General features: G+C 38.7%; 1 protein-coding gene across 1 annotated transcript in view; it reads left to right on the top strand.

Annotated features, from left to right (window-relative positions):
- The window catches only part of LOC134539241 (sestrin homolog), a 230,481-nt gene that overhangs the window by 56,657 nt on the left and 156,894 nt on the right, over positions 1 to 16,930 (top strand). The gene's annotated exons all lie outside the window — the stretch shown is intronic.

The following is a 16,930-nucleotide window of genomic DNA, read 5'->3' on the forward strand; positions in this document are numbered from 1 at the left end:
AAAAGGACGTGTTTAACTTAGTACACTTATGATGGAAGTGAAACTTCTTTGGCAATTCAAACCTCGACTCGAAAGTATATCGTAAGGGGTAAAACGGCAGAGAGAGAGAGAGAGAGAGAGATAGAATGAATGAATGAATGAAGACATTTTCTAAATAAACATGAATTAACAAATGTATTACTAACTTCAAGATAACCGCTCGGAATATCAATAATTATCGATCAATAAATAACGATTAATTAACAATAAATATTACTCACTGTTGAAATACGCCATAAATAAGAAACTGTTCGTGTCACTGTTTCTGCAAAACAATTCCGCCATTTGGAACATGCCAAATTTCTGAAAGAAATACAAACTTCATAACAGGCAGCGCTATCTGTGCGGGGAATGCAGGGACTGTCTCAACAGCGCTCTCTACGCTGCTGGTTGAACAAGGAGGAACGCCAGCGCGCTGGTAGCCAATATGAAATTCAAGGCATTCACAGCTGACTGTATAGGATACCTAAACCAAATTTCTGAAACAATCAAATGCGCACACTCTCTGTCTTATTCTATCGTTCATCTATCTCTCTCGGTTATATATATTTTTATGGGCGGGGGACGAAACATCGCACAAAGAGGAGCACGAAAACGATCCCAGCAGCGTATACTGCATAGTGCTCTATTTTCGCGTCAGAAACTTTCCCCAATTGAAATATTATTCTCATAGCGCCCAAAGAAGTTTCCCTTAAAATAAACAGGATTCTTGGTCAGAACTAAATAATTTTTTTTCAGTTTAGGCCTTACCGGAAATTTTCTGGTGCCAACAGGATAATTTTGTAGTCTTTAACAAAACCACTTCCAAGTGAGTGAAAATTTTTTTTGTCAGAATTTATATTAGCAATATTATTTTGTGGCGGCCAGTAAACTAGTGTTTTCAGTGCGTATGTCGGGGCATTGTTGGCCAACTAGACACTGTCTACATTAGATGTCTTCGATTGCACTGTTTCAACCACGTATATATCTATTTTTGGGTATTTTCACTTCTTCATGTAAAACAATCAGAAATTAATTTCAGTAATATGAAAAACTAAATCTGCTGTTTCATTTAGCTAGGGTTGTTCTCTAGAGTATGCAGAGGAATTTGTCAAATTGATTTTAAATCGTAGCTAAAAATGATGTTACTTAATACTGATACTTTCAAAGCTGTTGCAATAATAATTTCTTTCCTTACGTTTTAAGAACGCTGCTACATAAATAAACTGGGCCTACTTGAGACTTATCAGATTATAGAGTCTTGTCTTCATCTTGCGTAACAGTCATTGTACGATTGTTTCCAAAAAATTAACAATTTAGCAATAAACGATTTTAAGTTTATCACATCTATCCTCTTCAGTGAAAAATAATATCTTATCTTAAACAATTTTGCTTCTCATAATGAAACACCTGCAAATAATTTCATCATGTGTAGCATTTTAGACACCTGCGATTTCACAGATATAGCGCTCAATCGTGAGAAGTTTCCTGAGTACTGTTAATGAGAACTATTTTTTAAAAATTCAAATTAGCTGTGTTGCATCAAATTTTTAGTGATATTTCTTTTCTCAGATTTAAAAAGTGGATTTTCTTTTGAATTTTGATCAACATAAACGGGGAGATTCTCATCGGCCCACGAAATTCTAAATTCAGAATTTTTTTTTATTGTCTATACGTGTCACTCGGATTTACCTACGTCTCTCAGTTTATGAAAGAATCCTCCATCACGCAGGGAAACACGACAGCCGCCAGAACAGTGATTACTAGAGACCTGAAAAATTCGCGGGTTCATTTCGTGTTATGCTTAAATTCAAATAATTATACCTTAGTGCTGCTTCTGCCATTGGTTCACTGTTAATCAGGAGGACTGAGAGCCAATTAGAGACCCTCACTCATAGAAGTGTCGAATCACAGGTTACCCAGTTGAGACGACTCACAAGTCAGCAGCCAATGTACAGTTGGTATTTGCCCGAGTGTGTAGAGGATATTGGAGTCTATCCTGAAGTTCATTAAACCCGCGAATTTTTCTGGTCTCTACTTATACGTTAGCTTGTTGGCTTCTAGACCTCAGCTGTCTGGAATGTATTAACCTTCAAATGTACACCAGCACCTCCCAGCAGCGGAACCTAGAACCATTAGTGACGTCGTCCATCATGGCTGACACCTGCAGTCGACACAAGCGGTGTCTACCAGTGGTAATCGGTATCAGAATTGCGACCATTACGTCATACACAGGGGCGCAACAACTAAATTTCCAAAGGGGGGGGGGCAATATACCTTTTTATAAAGAATCATCGATCCCCCCTATTGAAGCGGGGGGTCCGGGGGTCCTCCCCTGGGAAAATTTGTATTTCAAGGTGGAAAATGGTGCTATTTAAGCAGTTTTATTATCTGAAAATTGATTACAGCACTTTCTTTGCCCCTGTTTGCCCCCACTTCAAGGTTTCAGAGGGGGGGGGGCAAAATACCCTTGCCCCCCCCCCTGTTGTTGCGCCCTTGGTCATACAACATGGTCGTTGACAGCAAACGGCAAAGACGAAACTTGATGCGGTGCGGAGAAGGGTGATGGGAAGGGTGGGGGGGGGGGGGGTTTACCATAATTTCTCCCTTGCACACATGCACAGTATAATAATTTTTCACTCGTCCACAACCAGCGTACGATAATTTTTGTCGCAGTGCACCATAATAGGCCTATAACATTATTTAAATGAACGTTATTTAAATGATTCATGCAGTGTTGAATTTTGATTTAATACAATTCTTTGGCCATACGCCATTGCAGTATTAATTGCAGTAAAAAAACTGCAGTGGCATATGTCCAAAATTTTTTTATTAAATTAAGTCATTAAACTAAAGCAGCATTTAACCAAAACTTAATTCGAATAAAAATTAAAGTTATCATTTAATATTTGAAATAAAAAAAAATCCGGACGAACTTTCCACCAAAGAGGATATATAAAAAAAATTAAGGTTTTTTTTTTTAAACGTCGTATTGTAGGGTCACGTACTTTTCTGATCGCTCATTGGACTTAAGTAAGGTATGCACGCGCTAGCGATTGTTCCCTTGTGATTGGCGGCCGTCTGCGAGAGAAGCCGTCGCACCTGTGTGGCCGGGCCAATCAGGACGCGTTTGCTGCCGCACTGGATGGCCGTGATTGGTGCGCTGGCCCAGCCGACCACGAGACACACAAGACAATGCTACAAAGTGTTGTGACACGCAGGTGGTCGGGAAATCTTCTTTCGCAAAAAAAAAAAATATATACATGGCCGTACTTGTAATTTTTAGAGACAGGAAAAAATCGCGGGTTCAATGAACTTCAGGATAGACTCCAATATCCTCTACACACTCGGGCAAATGCCAACTGTACATTGGCTGCTGACTTGTGAGTCGTCTCGACTGGGTAACCTGTGATTCGACACTTCTACGAGTGAGGGTCTCTAATTGGCCCTCAGTCCTCCAGATTAACAGTGAACCAATGGCAGAAGCCGCACTAAGGTATAATTATTTGAATTTTAGCATGACACGAAATGAACCTGCGAATTTTTTAGGTCTCTAGTAATTTTCGTTCTTCCGTGATGGTTTGTAAACCCAAACATCCCCCCCCCCCCTCCTTCCTAGCTATGTTCATGGACGGCCATGATCGCTAAACGAATCCGCTAATTTTTCCGGGTTACCAGCCTGGCGGCCGCGGGCTGACCTTGAGGGGGTCTTCAAGACTTCAAGGTCGTCAGCTTCTGGATGTCATCTTGACAAACACCGGGGACTTCAGCCAGAGCCATTGCGTGGCTGAGAGCGGCAGTTGAAATTCGATGTTTATTCAATGCTTGAGTTTAAACGGATATGAATATAATTGCAAATCGGTTGCTTTAAAAAAAAAGTCGGTTTACGGACGATAGTTTAACGTTACAACGTCATAACAAAACATTGATGAAATGATTGCATACTTTTATAAATAAAATTGAATCATTTTTATTGATTTATCACTATTTTGTATGGATACAAACATGAGTGAAATTAAATATACAATTTAATTGATAAATTTACTTTTATTTGCACTCATTATTTCAAATATGTTTATTACTTTAACGAACAGATTATTTTAACTATAACTTTTATACGTGTTTGCTATTTAACTTCTTCCAATCTGTGTTATTCTGTTAAGGATAGGACGATGATAGGAAAAGTAGGAAACGAATGGGAGTGTTTCAAGTTTAATGTGCCTCGAAAAAGTCAAATCGATGGTTGTTCCAATCGAGTGGAAGAGAGATACATGCGGCGCTAGCGTACAATGAGCGTAACGGGACAATGAGTCATCCTTTTTCGTGCGTGCAGCCGGCGTTCATCGATTTATTAGACGTTGTCACGTCAATAAACTTTACAAGTAACGGCGGCACGTACAGTAGTAACCTAAACAGTATTTAGATTGTTTTTTTTTTGTATTATTTGTCAACATCCTAGCTCTCGGCACACGGAACTTGATAGCAGTGACTTAGTGAGTGAAACGGAAGTCGCATGGAACGGAAATACGTAACTACGGGCGGTGGTGGATGGCGCGAACCCAGAGTTCGCAAAGCCACAGTAGAAGCTGTTCTGTGAACTTTAACAAAACGGTCAGTATTTCAATAACATTCCTTGTCGAAAATCAGGAAATTTTGGAAATTCTTAGACCAAGTAATATTTAGGTACTTATATTATTTTTATTTAAAAATTTTTGGTTTGTATTCCAACTTCCAGACGATTATTTTAGAATTAATATCTCTATTTATGGACTAAAAAAAGTTTCTGTCTGTGACAAAAAAGAATTTGTCAATTTAAACCACCATATATATATATGTATGTGTGTGTGTGTATATATATATATATATATATATATATATATATATATATATATATATATATATATATATAGCAATGACATCATAACTATTTTGTAGATCCAACATATACATTTTATTAGTTACAGTAAACACTGGTTGTTAATTCATAGTAAGCCATTTAGTGGACTTACATTTTTCTGTAGTAAACACAAAGTATTTGTGGCGAACACGACAACATAACTATATATTTATATATATATATATATATATATATATATATATATGAAGGAATTGTTGGAAGAAAGTGATTACCTACTTATAATTTTTTAAAGGTAAATAAAGCTAAACGTAGATATTCTTCCAAATTCCAACATTGCTCATCACACCTTGTCACTTGACACACGGAAGAAAACTCATTCGTAAATCAGGTAGCAACACCTTCATCGACTATAAAAGCACATATTCTTAAAATTGTCAATAAACTTTTTGATCTGCCATTAGAAGTGTACCATAATTTGATACGAGATATTCTAGGGTTTCACATCGTGCGATTATGCGCAGAGGTTTAAAGGCGAGGGACCTCCCAGATTACTGTGGTCTCCAAACCGCTTGCGATCCAACTGGCCCCTTGGTTCCATTGTTGTGTGCCAGTGTACCATTATTGTGTCAGTGTACCATTATTACGTGACAGTGTGCCTTTATTATGTGGCAGTGTACCATTGTTATGTGACAGTGTACCATTGTTACGTGACAGCGTACCATTATTACATGGCAGTGTGCCATTAAAATGTGATGGTGTACCATTATTATGTGCACGTATACCACAATCGTGTGTAAATGTACCATTATTACGTGCCAGTGTACCATCACACGACGCTGGCCTGAGACCCGACCGACCTGCCTCCGGCCGCCGCTATGTGGGCCGCACGCACTGTCGCAACGCCACCGACGAGTTGCTATTGATAGCACCGGCGTGACGTCACAGCGCCCTCTTGCCCGGTGCCGGCCACGCCCCCTTGCGGGATGACGTCACGGGCCCGAAGGCGCGGGGGCAGGGAGGGCCGTAACAAGTCAACATTCAGTCGCACACCTGCGGGCTCTGAAGTTATACTTCTTCAGGCGCGTTATGGAAACGTGATGAGTAGAGACCTGAAAAATTCGCGGGTTCATTTCGTGTTATGCTAGAATTCAAATAATTATGCCTTAGTGCGGCTTCTGCCATTGGTTCACTGTTAATCTGGAGGACTGAGGGGCCAATTAGAGACCCTCACTCATAGAAGTGTCGAATCACAGGCCACCCAGTCGAGACGACTCACAAGTCAGCAGCCAATGTACAGTTGGAATTTGCCCGAGTGTGTAGAGGATATTGGAGTCTATCCTGAAGTTCATTGAACCCGCGAATTTTTCCGGTCTCTAGTGATGAGAGTGAATTTCTACGATGCGCGTGCACCATGCAACATAAATTTCACAGGAACATGGTGGACCCACGTGTATGAACATAAACCCATAATTAGTCACTTTCATAAAAATCAGGGGACATACCAAACGCATTGGTGTGCCAAATGAAACTTTATGATAGTGAAACTACCCTGAAACATACATATTTGGTTAGCTACAAGAGTCAAGGTTTAAGAGTAATTCCAAGTTTTAAAATACTTACGTGAGGTTGTGTTCCAGTATGCATAATTGATTGACATTATTAATTATACATTATGTTTAAATAAATAATAAAATGTTATAATTTAAAATAAACATTCAGCATATTTATTAATTTTAAATTTTAATTAAAATATTCTCGTTTATTTTACTAAGTTTAAATCATTAATTTAATACACATTTTATGTTAAATTTGAATACTAAGTATTTATTTAATTAAATTTTGTTACAGTAATATATCAAAATAATTTAGTGTCTTAAATAAAAATGAAAGTATAACTTCTGATGCACGTACATGAGTAGACATACAGTTTTTTTTTTCACTTTGAGATACAGCGTATTGAATTTAAAAGCGGGATGAAAATTATGTTGTTTATATACCTAAAATATATCGCAGACAAAGGTTAGTTAGTAAAGATTCGCCTTTATTAATAATTGGAGTTGCACTATTATTGAAATAGCAAGCATCTACAGTTTATCTTGTGAGATTATGTCCATCGTTATACTAATGATGGAAAAACGTAGTTATTAAGTTTGACTATTAAAAACTACACAGGCTATTTTAATCGGAACAAAAAGTTATACACAAGAGAAGAAAAAAAGGAGGGAGAAAGCTCCAAACGGAAAGCATTTTCTCCTAATATTTTCCCATGCCTCTAATCGACAATAACCAATTGTTAGAGAGAGGAAAAATTCTTGGATTCATTTCGTGGTAGGCTAAACTCCAAACTTGTTCACCTTCATTCTGAGTCAGTGATTGGACCACCGTTTACCTGAAGGACTCTAAGCCAGTGAAAAACCTTCAAAAAAATAAGTATCAAATTACAAGCATCCCAGGTAACACGTGTCACGAGTCATTATCCAATGAGCAGGTGCAATTTGTCCTAGTACATAGAGGATCTTGGAGTCTATCCTAGAGGTCATTGAAATCGCAAATTTTTCCAGTCTCTACCAATGGTCGACAATCGCATCTGGTACACACTCGCCTCTGGTATTTACTCGCCTCTAGTACACACTCGCCTCTAGTACACACTCGCCTCTGGTCGAAACTCGCCTCTGGTCGACACTTGCCACTAAATACCTTGTGGGAAGGTTTGCATCACCTGAAGAACACATAGAAATGGAGGTGGAGAGAGAAAAAAAAATTGTGTAAATAAAAACTGTTTTCATAATAAATTCACAGATTTTTAAATTTGTATTTTATGTCCTATTTCGTACATTCATTAGATTAAAAGAAATTGATGCGTGACTGCCACGCCCGTTAGAATTGACACTTCACACTTCAATATATTCGCTTGAACGATAAATGATGTTCAAAATATTGTAACAAACGTGCCGACTAACAACCTTACAATTGTCTCTCTACTTTCTTCGTTATTCCCCCCTCGACATCTAGCGCCCATCTCCTGAGACTTGCACTTGTGGCTTTTAATTCCGCGTCTTACATCTGGAAAATCAATAAGGTAGGGGCTTAACGTAGACGCAATCTTTCATAAAGCCCCAAAGGAGAAAAAAAAAGATCACTTGGCGTTATGTCAGGTGAACGTGGAGGCCAGCGAAAAAGATCTCTGTCGTCTCGACCATTACGACCAATCCAACGGCCAGAGACTTTGACGTTCAACCATTTGGGAGGGGCTCCATCCTGTTGCCAAATAAAGTTTACAGCTTCATATACCCTTTACTAATAGGGGAAAGAGCCAGTCTTTCGCGCTGCAAGCGAGGAAACAACACATCAGTAGAGACTGGAAAAATTCGCGAGTTCAATGACCTCCAGGATAGACTCCATGATCCTCTGCCTACTTGGACAAACGGCGCCTGTTCATTGGGTGCTGAATTTTGAGGCGTCTCAAGTGGGTAACTTGTGATTGGATACTTTTTTTATTGATTGTCTCTAATTGGCCAAGAGTTCTACATATTAACAGTGAACCAATAACAGAAGCAGCACAACGGTATAAATATTTGAATTTTAGCACATCACGAAATGATACCCGCGAATTTTTCCGGTCTCTACACATCAGCATCCGCGCATGCGCTTATCTGAAACGGTTTCAGTAACTTTTTTTAATTGTGACCTTGAACCAACTCTCTACAACGCTCATAGTTGATTCTACTTAAAAATTAATAACTGGGACATATTTAATGGGCATACTTGCATATTAAATGCCCAAAAAAGGACAAATAAAGTATTAATCAATAATGTACGCAGGCTTTCACGGCCATTCTCTGAAGTAGCTTGGCTTCTGGATTGTAGCCGTGTCCTTGGCGAATAATTCACCGACGTTTCGGTCGACATTGCAGTCGCCATCATCAGGGAGCAGTTACCTACTGATGTTCTTACCAGTTTTCCTGCCTTTGTATACTCTCGCCTGGAAGGAGGGGGGGGGGGGAGAGTTGCTCGCTGATTGGCTGCAGCTGCGGGCCAATCAGATACCTTCCTTTCTTCTGGTTGGTTGGGCTGTTTTGCCAATCAGGGGCGATCTGTCTGATGTTGGATGTGGAGCTGTGTTTTGAGAATTTCTAAATAGTTGGGTTCCACATGGCTACAACCCAGAAGCCAAGCTACTTCAAAGTATTAATCACTAGAGAATGGAAAAATTCGCGGATTCATTTCGTGATATGCTGGAATGCAAATAATTGTAACTTTATGCAACGTCTGGTGTTGGTTCACTGTTAACCTGGAGGACTGTGGACCAATTATAGACCCTCAGTCAAAGCAGTATCGAATCACGAGTCTCCCAATTGAGACGCCTCACAAGTCAGTAGCCAATGAACAGGTGACGTTTGCCCGAGTGTGCACAGGATCGTGTAGTCTATCCTGGAGGTCGTTGAATACGCGAATTTTTCCAGACTCTTTTAAATAGAGACCGGAAAAATTCGCGGGTTCAGTGAACTTCAGGATGGACTCCAATATCCTCTACACGCACTCGGGCAAATGCCAACTGTACATTAGCTGATGACTTGTGAGTCGTCTCGACTGGGTAACCTATGATTCGACACTTGTATGAGTGAGGGGTCTCTAATTGGCCCTCAGTCCTCCAGGATTAACAGTGAACCAATGGCATAAGCCGCACTAAGGTATAATTATTTGAACTTTAGCATAACACGAAATGAACCCGCGATTTTTTCAGGTGTCTATTAATCACTTTTGCGCGGAAGGTTGAAAAGCGGGGGGGGGGGGAGAGAGAGAGAGAGAGAGAGAGAGAGAGAGAGAGAGAGAGAGAGTGATGCCCGCTGAAGCACAGTCGTTTCAACCCTGCGTGTGGTCGAGCGAGGCAGGACTCAAACCCGGACCTCGACGAAGCCGGCGTGCCGAGCGCAGGCCAGCCGCGGGCCGCTATTATTAGCCCGCGGCCGGAACAGGCGGGCTGCTGTTCTGGAGCCTGTTTACGTTCGCTTCCCGCACTGCTGCCAACTTGACGGGACGCATCCATACCTCCGCGCGGCAACTCTTCCCGACCCACTTCAAGGGATTCCCAAGCAACAGTAACAATACCTATTTAATCTTACGTGATACAATACAGTTTAATATTTGATGTAATGCATATTTCCATTCTACGTCCTTGCGTTTTTGTCGAAGTAAGATTTAAAAAAAAAAAAAAAACAATGTTAAAGTTAATGTCTTCCCTCAATGCAAATTGGGTTTAATTTTTTTTTTTTTTTTTTTTTTTTTTTTGCAATTTGAGTATTGCACTGTGTTGCTTCAAACGTAAGAGCTGAGAGCTTTTACATTTGGTGAGGAGTTCCACACGTGTCACAGCCAGTTTAATTTTTAACATTCGATGTGCTTGCTTTTTTTTTTTTTAATGGGCATCGACAAGACTGGAGTATATCATGATTGTTCTCGTGGTTAAGAGCTGCCTGATCTATAAGCCTGGCGTTGAACATGAACTGTTTAAAATGTTCGCAGAGTATCAAAGAATATTGCCTCTTGGCTACTGATTGGACGTTTTTGACCACCTACTAGATGCACATGGCTACAAACTAGATGTGGCTGGCCACATACTGGAGGTGTCTATTCAACATCTGAATGTACCCGGTTATCGACTGTCGTGTAGAACTGACCTGAAAACACATGCAAAGAACTAACTTTGCCTTCTAAGAGGACTGTAGAAAGCTAAAAATGCTTATAAATTGCTTGTTTTTTTTTGTACTTGTAAAATTTACATATCACATTTTTTTAATTTTTTTTTACTTCTCAAATCTGTCATTTTTCTTGGTTAATTTTACTTTTTGACGTGACAACGTCTAATAAATCGATGAACGCTGGTAGCAGGCACGAAAAATTGTCCCACTACGGATGTCCCACTACGGATGTGTCCTGTTTGCTCATTGTACGCATGCGTGGCATCTCTCTTTCACTCAATTGGAAAAACCATCGATTTGACTTTTCAATCATATTTTCGTCGTTTGAATTATTAATATTATGTAATTTAACGATCGTCCACCGATTTTCAGCACAATCGGTACGGTTATTTAAAAGTAATATTGAATATTCAAATACGTTTAGAACCAACAATGGTGCTTTTTACAGTTACACATAATAATTCAAATTACACCCGGGATCTTTTGCACAATGTTTTAAAAAATATTGTAACACATTATAAATATATTTGGTGTATTTGGGATGCGTATTTGTTATAAAATCGTTTTATAAAAATGAAATAATATTATTTCCCTACCGTGAACAAAATTTTTATAAATATATATATAATATCTGAAACTACAAATTTCAAATATGGCCTCGTGGCCACGCGGTTAACATCGCGGATTTTGAATTGTAAGGATGTCGGTTCGAATTCTGGCAGCTGATATAATTTTTTTTGTACTTGTAAAAATAAATACTGCGCACGCAACATTTCAAAAGTAATAAATATATTTGAATTAATGAATACAAATAAAAGTAAATTTATTAATTAAATTGTACATTTAATTTCACTCCTTTGTATCCATACAAAATAGTGATAATTAAATATAAGTGATTCAATTTTATTCATAAAAGTATGCAGAGGTAGATTTTATCATACAAAAGATATAAAAATTTAAAAAAAATTTCTTCCTCAAAGAATATAATATTTTTAATGCCTAAATGGTTTGGTTGCAAAAACCTATTACGGCTCAGTCTCAGGCCGAATATGATATTTCCTTTTCTTCTGGATCAATCATTTCATCAATGTTTTGTTATGACGTTGTCACGTTAAACTATCGTCCGTAAACCGACTTTACAGACAACCAATTTTTTTTGTTTTAATCAAGGATCGAACTGATGTGTAGATTTTTGATGATTTTCGGATTTTTTCCCCCTAATTTCGAGGTAAATATTTAGAGATCACGGTAATGTTATTAGAATTAAAGATGGCGGCTTTAACGAAAATTTCAACATTCTGAAATAAAATATGGTGACCATAACTAAAAGTGCATCATTCTAAAATCCAAGATGGCGGCCGTAACAAAAAATGTAACAGTCAGCGGAGCGCTCGATTCTAATATGGCGGATACATTATGGCCGTCAAAGGTCAAGGTCATCCAAGGTGGCCGTCGTGACGTCAGGGCGGTCTGTCATAGACCCGCTCCATGCTCCATGCTCCATGCTCCATGCTCCATGCTCCGACTCCAGTTCCAGAATCCCCATTCATATACAACTTGTGTGTGTTTCGTGATTGTTGAAATTATTTCCCCGGGCACGAGAGACGCCATATTGGTTTCAACAGATATTAGGACGCTGAAACCTTCTTCGTTTAATTTTAAAAATTGGCTTCGTTAAAGCACGTGTATAATTTAATGGATAGCCTGTCAGTTAATAACGTCTGACTGCTACAAACAGATTCCGCTGTGAAATCATTCGTGTTTTGTATTGAATTCATAGTTGGGGATGACTTTAACTGTAATAATACTCGCAATGTATAGTCTTTTGTAAAACTCTTAATGCGTGATTTCTGTCTTAACGGTGGCAAATTTTCAATACAAAACGATGAAAAAATAATTGTTATAGCTAGAGACCGGAAAAATTCGCGGATTCATTTCGCGGTAGGCTAGACTCCAAACTCGTTCACCTTCATTCTGAGTCAGTGATTGGACCACCGTTTACCTGAAGGACTCTAAGCCAGTGAAAAACCTTCAACAAAAAAAGTATCAAATTACAAGCATCCCAGGTAACACGTGTCACGAGTCATTATCCAATGAGCAGGTGCAATTTGTCCTAGTACATAGAGAATCTTGGAGTCTATCCTAGAGGTCATTGAAATCGCGAATTTTTCCAGTCTCTAGTTATAGCTTAAACTCTTTTCAGACTAATATGGCATTTTTACCCTTTTTATTCAGTGGTTGACACTATAAGCAGGGCTAGTGTCTCCCCCCCCCCCCCCCCCCGCACACAAAAAAAAACAGAACCAAAAATAACTGTAAAAAGATTTTTTAAAAAAAGTACTTTTCAGGTCGTCAAAAATGCTTTAAAATAACCTTAGGGGCTATTACTTTTCAAAATTCCTGTCTCCCTAATTAAGTGGGAGTATATCGTACCTTCTGGTCATCCGCTTCCCGTTCCCCCCCACCCTCCTCAGCCTCCCAAAAATTGGCAGCTAGCTCCGCCCCTGCTTCTGAGTTCTGACAGACGTGACGTAGAACCACTTCGAGTAGCTGGTTGGGTGATCTGAGCGGTAGACAATAAGCTGATCTTGCGCGTAACGCAAAATGCCTATCCGCAAGGCGCGGGAAAGAGTCTTCTACCATTGAATATATAGCAAAAGGTAAATAACAACGACCAATTAAAAAAAAAAAAACAACTAATGTAGAGTGGCTGTTTTAAATGATATCGATCAAAATAAAAATATTATGAATCCTAAATTATAAAAACAATACCTTAAACAGCAATTAATACCCGCCTATAAGTTTAAGTTCACCTTTCGATAATTTTTAGTGACGTCTATTGTCTCTATTTGAGTTATCACTTATCACTTACACCGTTTAAAGCAAATGTTATGCCGAAAATCTGAAGTAATATTATACACAAATTAAATAAAACACGATTGTCAAGCTAGTGGACGTAGGGAAGCATCAGTGGATGCGGACGCATGTGGGGATGGCGACGCATCCCTTCTGAGGATTCGGAAGCGACGCAAAGATGGCCGCGTCAACTACGATGCACTACTAGTAGATTCCTTACCTAAGGGATCCATCAGGCTAGTATTCGACTACAGGGCCACTCTTTCCACTTTCCAGAAAACGTCATTGTTACGCAGAGCAAGTTGGGTCAAAAAGGAAAGGGGCTTCAGACACTTCAGGTTGAACCCCCCCCCCCCCTCCACCCCCCCTTCTTCTCCTTCCATAGCAAAAAAAAATCACGTGGATACGCCACTGGCTAACAGCTAACATTATATTCTATCTTGGAATGATTCTTCCAATGGGAAAGATTGATTTAAGTTTTTTTTTTGGACGTGAGCCATTGCTGGGTTATATAGAAACCTCAGAAAACCGACAAAAAACAAAGTGTGAATACGCAAACACACCGAAAACAAGTCAAACTTCACCAATGACTAAAGTTAAATTGCATAGACCGCACAGAGACGTCCTTGGTAGGAAGACAGACACTGTGAGACAGTTACAACAAGAACAGTAAATAAAGACAAAAACCACATTGAACTTTTGACATCAGCTGATTTTTTGCTTGTTTTCCGAGTGCTTGGCTATTAATCTTCTTTTTTTTTCCGTCCATTATTGAGGTATCTCTATGACACAAAGTGTAACCAGCAATGGTGTATGTAATATATATATATATATATATATATATATATATATATATATATATTAAAATCATTGTTATACATACATGAAGCGATTTGCGCGAGTGAACAGTCAATATTTTATATCGAGATATATTACGTCAACATTTGTTTCATTACTATTTAAAATCATGGCCTGTAAAAGGTATTACACAAGTACATTTCCTCAGGCCGTAATTATAGTTAATATAGTACTTACTATGATTATTGCAAGACAAAATTGGTAAATAAAAATACACATTTATTTTAAATAGAATCAGTAGCCATGGGTAAGTACTTGATTAACTATTTGTTGAATTAGTTCGTGTGTATGGGTGCATGAATGCAGTGATCACAAACTACTGCTGCACACAGACGTCACAAGGCGTAGGCTACATATAGAGTTCAAAAGCGGAGACAAAAGATAGCAGCACTGACTACCCATACGCCTAGATCCGTTTTTCACTTTAGGGCGCGATCGAATGGATCTAGGAACTTAGCGCGGACCGTTGGAAGTTCTGAAAGTCGTCGCTAGATAGCAGGAGCAGCTTTCTTGTGAGGAAAATATATAGGAAGTGTCCAGACGGAGAATGTGCTAGCGAAAGTGAAGTCAAAGACAACTTCCGGGGAAGAAAATACTTTTTCGAATACTATGGTTATAAAGACGCTCACAATGCTTTCTTATGGACAAATAAAAAAAAAACTGTTCTTTCCAATATGACGTGACAGCTCTTAGCTTCACTCCTTCCTCGTCAATAATCCGGCTTTATGCCGTTACCACCCCCCCCCCCCCCCCTTCACATTTACGGTGTGCTGATGAAAAGAACACATTGCCGCCAACAGAATAAGTGACATTTATCAAAAAAATTGGACGCAAATGCAAAATGACAAAGTATAAATTTACTAATTATTATTAAAATAATTTTAAAAAATGTTTTAGACCTATGAGATATTTAAACAAAAATGGGTATTGATGATAAAATAAGTACATACCGGTACTGTAAACTTGCGACTAAACGCGGTAGATACTCGGTTTTTAGAGACTTTTACTGTTATTTTAATGAAAACTATAAATTGTGCAGTACAATTATTCTATTACATATGAATGTAGGATTTCATCCGTGAGTATGCTGTCAAGTCTCAAGCTGGACAAAACACGAGTTAAAATTTATTTTTAACTACCTAAACCTAGCAAGGGAATAACGCATTACTGATCTGAAACGTGTGAATCTTACTGGATACCACACAGGCTTCCTTTGTTTCTCATAGGAAAACCTAAAAATCCGCGGTGCTTTAATTAAGGGGATGAAAAAATTGCCAGTCATCTAAGGAACCAAAACAAGTTGTGGAAGGATACAATCATTTTTGTAGAATGATACAAAATATTTATATTTATTCCTGAAGTTAAAAAGAATCAGCGTGCAACTGGGAATTCTGGATATGCTTTGTTTGTTAATTGATAATGCCCCAAGTCATCCATAAAATCTTTCACTGGAAAGAGAAAGATACAAATTTAAAGTTGATTTTTTTTTGCCTCCAAACGTAACTTCAGTCCTCCAACCAATAAACCAGGGGGTTATTGAAACCTTCAATCGTTATTACAGAAGAGCATTACGAATCATGGTTCTAATCGGCAGGTAAATGAAAAAAAAACTATTCAACAACTGTACAAATAAATCAATCCATCAAGGACACGAACCTTGCTAACAGTGGCGCTTCAACAGGGGGGGGGGGGGCAAGGGTATTTTGCCCCCCCCCCCTCCTCTGAAATCTTGAAGTGGGGGCAAACGGGGGCAAAGAAAGTGCTGTGTAATCAATTTTTAGATAATAAAACTGCTTAAATAGCACCATTTTCCACCTTGAAATACAAATTTTCCCAGGGGAGGACCCCCGGACCCCCCGCTTCAATAGGGGGGATCGATGATTCTTTATAAAAAAAAGTATATTGCCCCCCCCCCCCCCCCCCCCTTTTTGAAATTTAGTTGTTGCGCCCCTGCTTGCTAAAGCTTGGAATAAGCTTCTTCCATCGAACGACTCCACCATTGCACCTGAAGGAGTCACCAAACAGTGAATTTGTATCATAACTAGCTGAGCTGATTAAAGATTCTGCATGATTGGAATATTGTGACCAGGAAAACATTCAAGAATGGCTCGAATGTGATGATGATGATTGCCAAGTAATGACAGACGATGAAATCCTTGCTACTATCATGGAAGACCATTACGAAAAGCAGGAGTTTAGTGACGAATAAGCTTTTCAGTGCCTAGAGACAGCCTTGGAGTGGCCGGAGAAACAAGGAGAGTGTGATTCCATTCTACTGCTTGCATTAAAAAGTATAAGAGATTTAGTAGCAAGAAAAAGAGGATCCTCTCTGAAGCAAAGTGCATGTAAACCTACAGTACTTTTAATTTTGTGCGGATTTCTTCGATCATTTTATTCCTTACACGATTGATTCTTTGTTTGGTTTTTCATGTGTGTATGTGTTCCTTTGTGAACTGCAATTTTGTTTACATATTAGTTCTTGTGTGAGCATTGTACAACAAAATACATACATATATGTGTTTATTATAACTGTTTGTTTCACTGTGCTCATAAAACCCTAGTATCTTTTTTTCCCGAAAATTATTGGCTATCCGAAATATCATTTATCAAAAGACCCCCATTTAACCTATTAGTTTGGATA

This window comes from Bacillus rossius, chromosome 15 (assembly GCF_032445375.1).
Source record: "Bacillus rossius redtenbacheri isolate Brsri chromosome 15, Brsri_v3, whole genome shotgun sequence".
Taxonomy (NCBI): Eukaryota; Metazoa; Arthropoda; class Insecta; order Phasmatodea; family Bacillidae; genus Bacillus; species Bacillus rossius.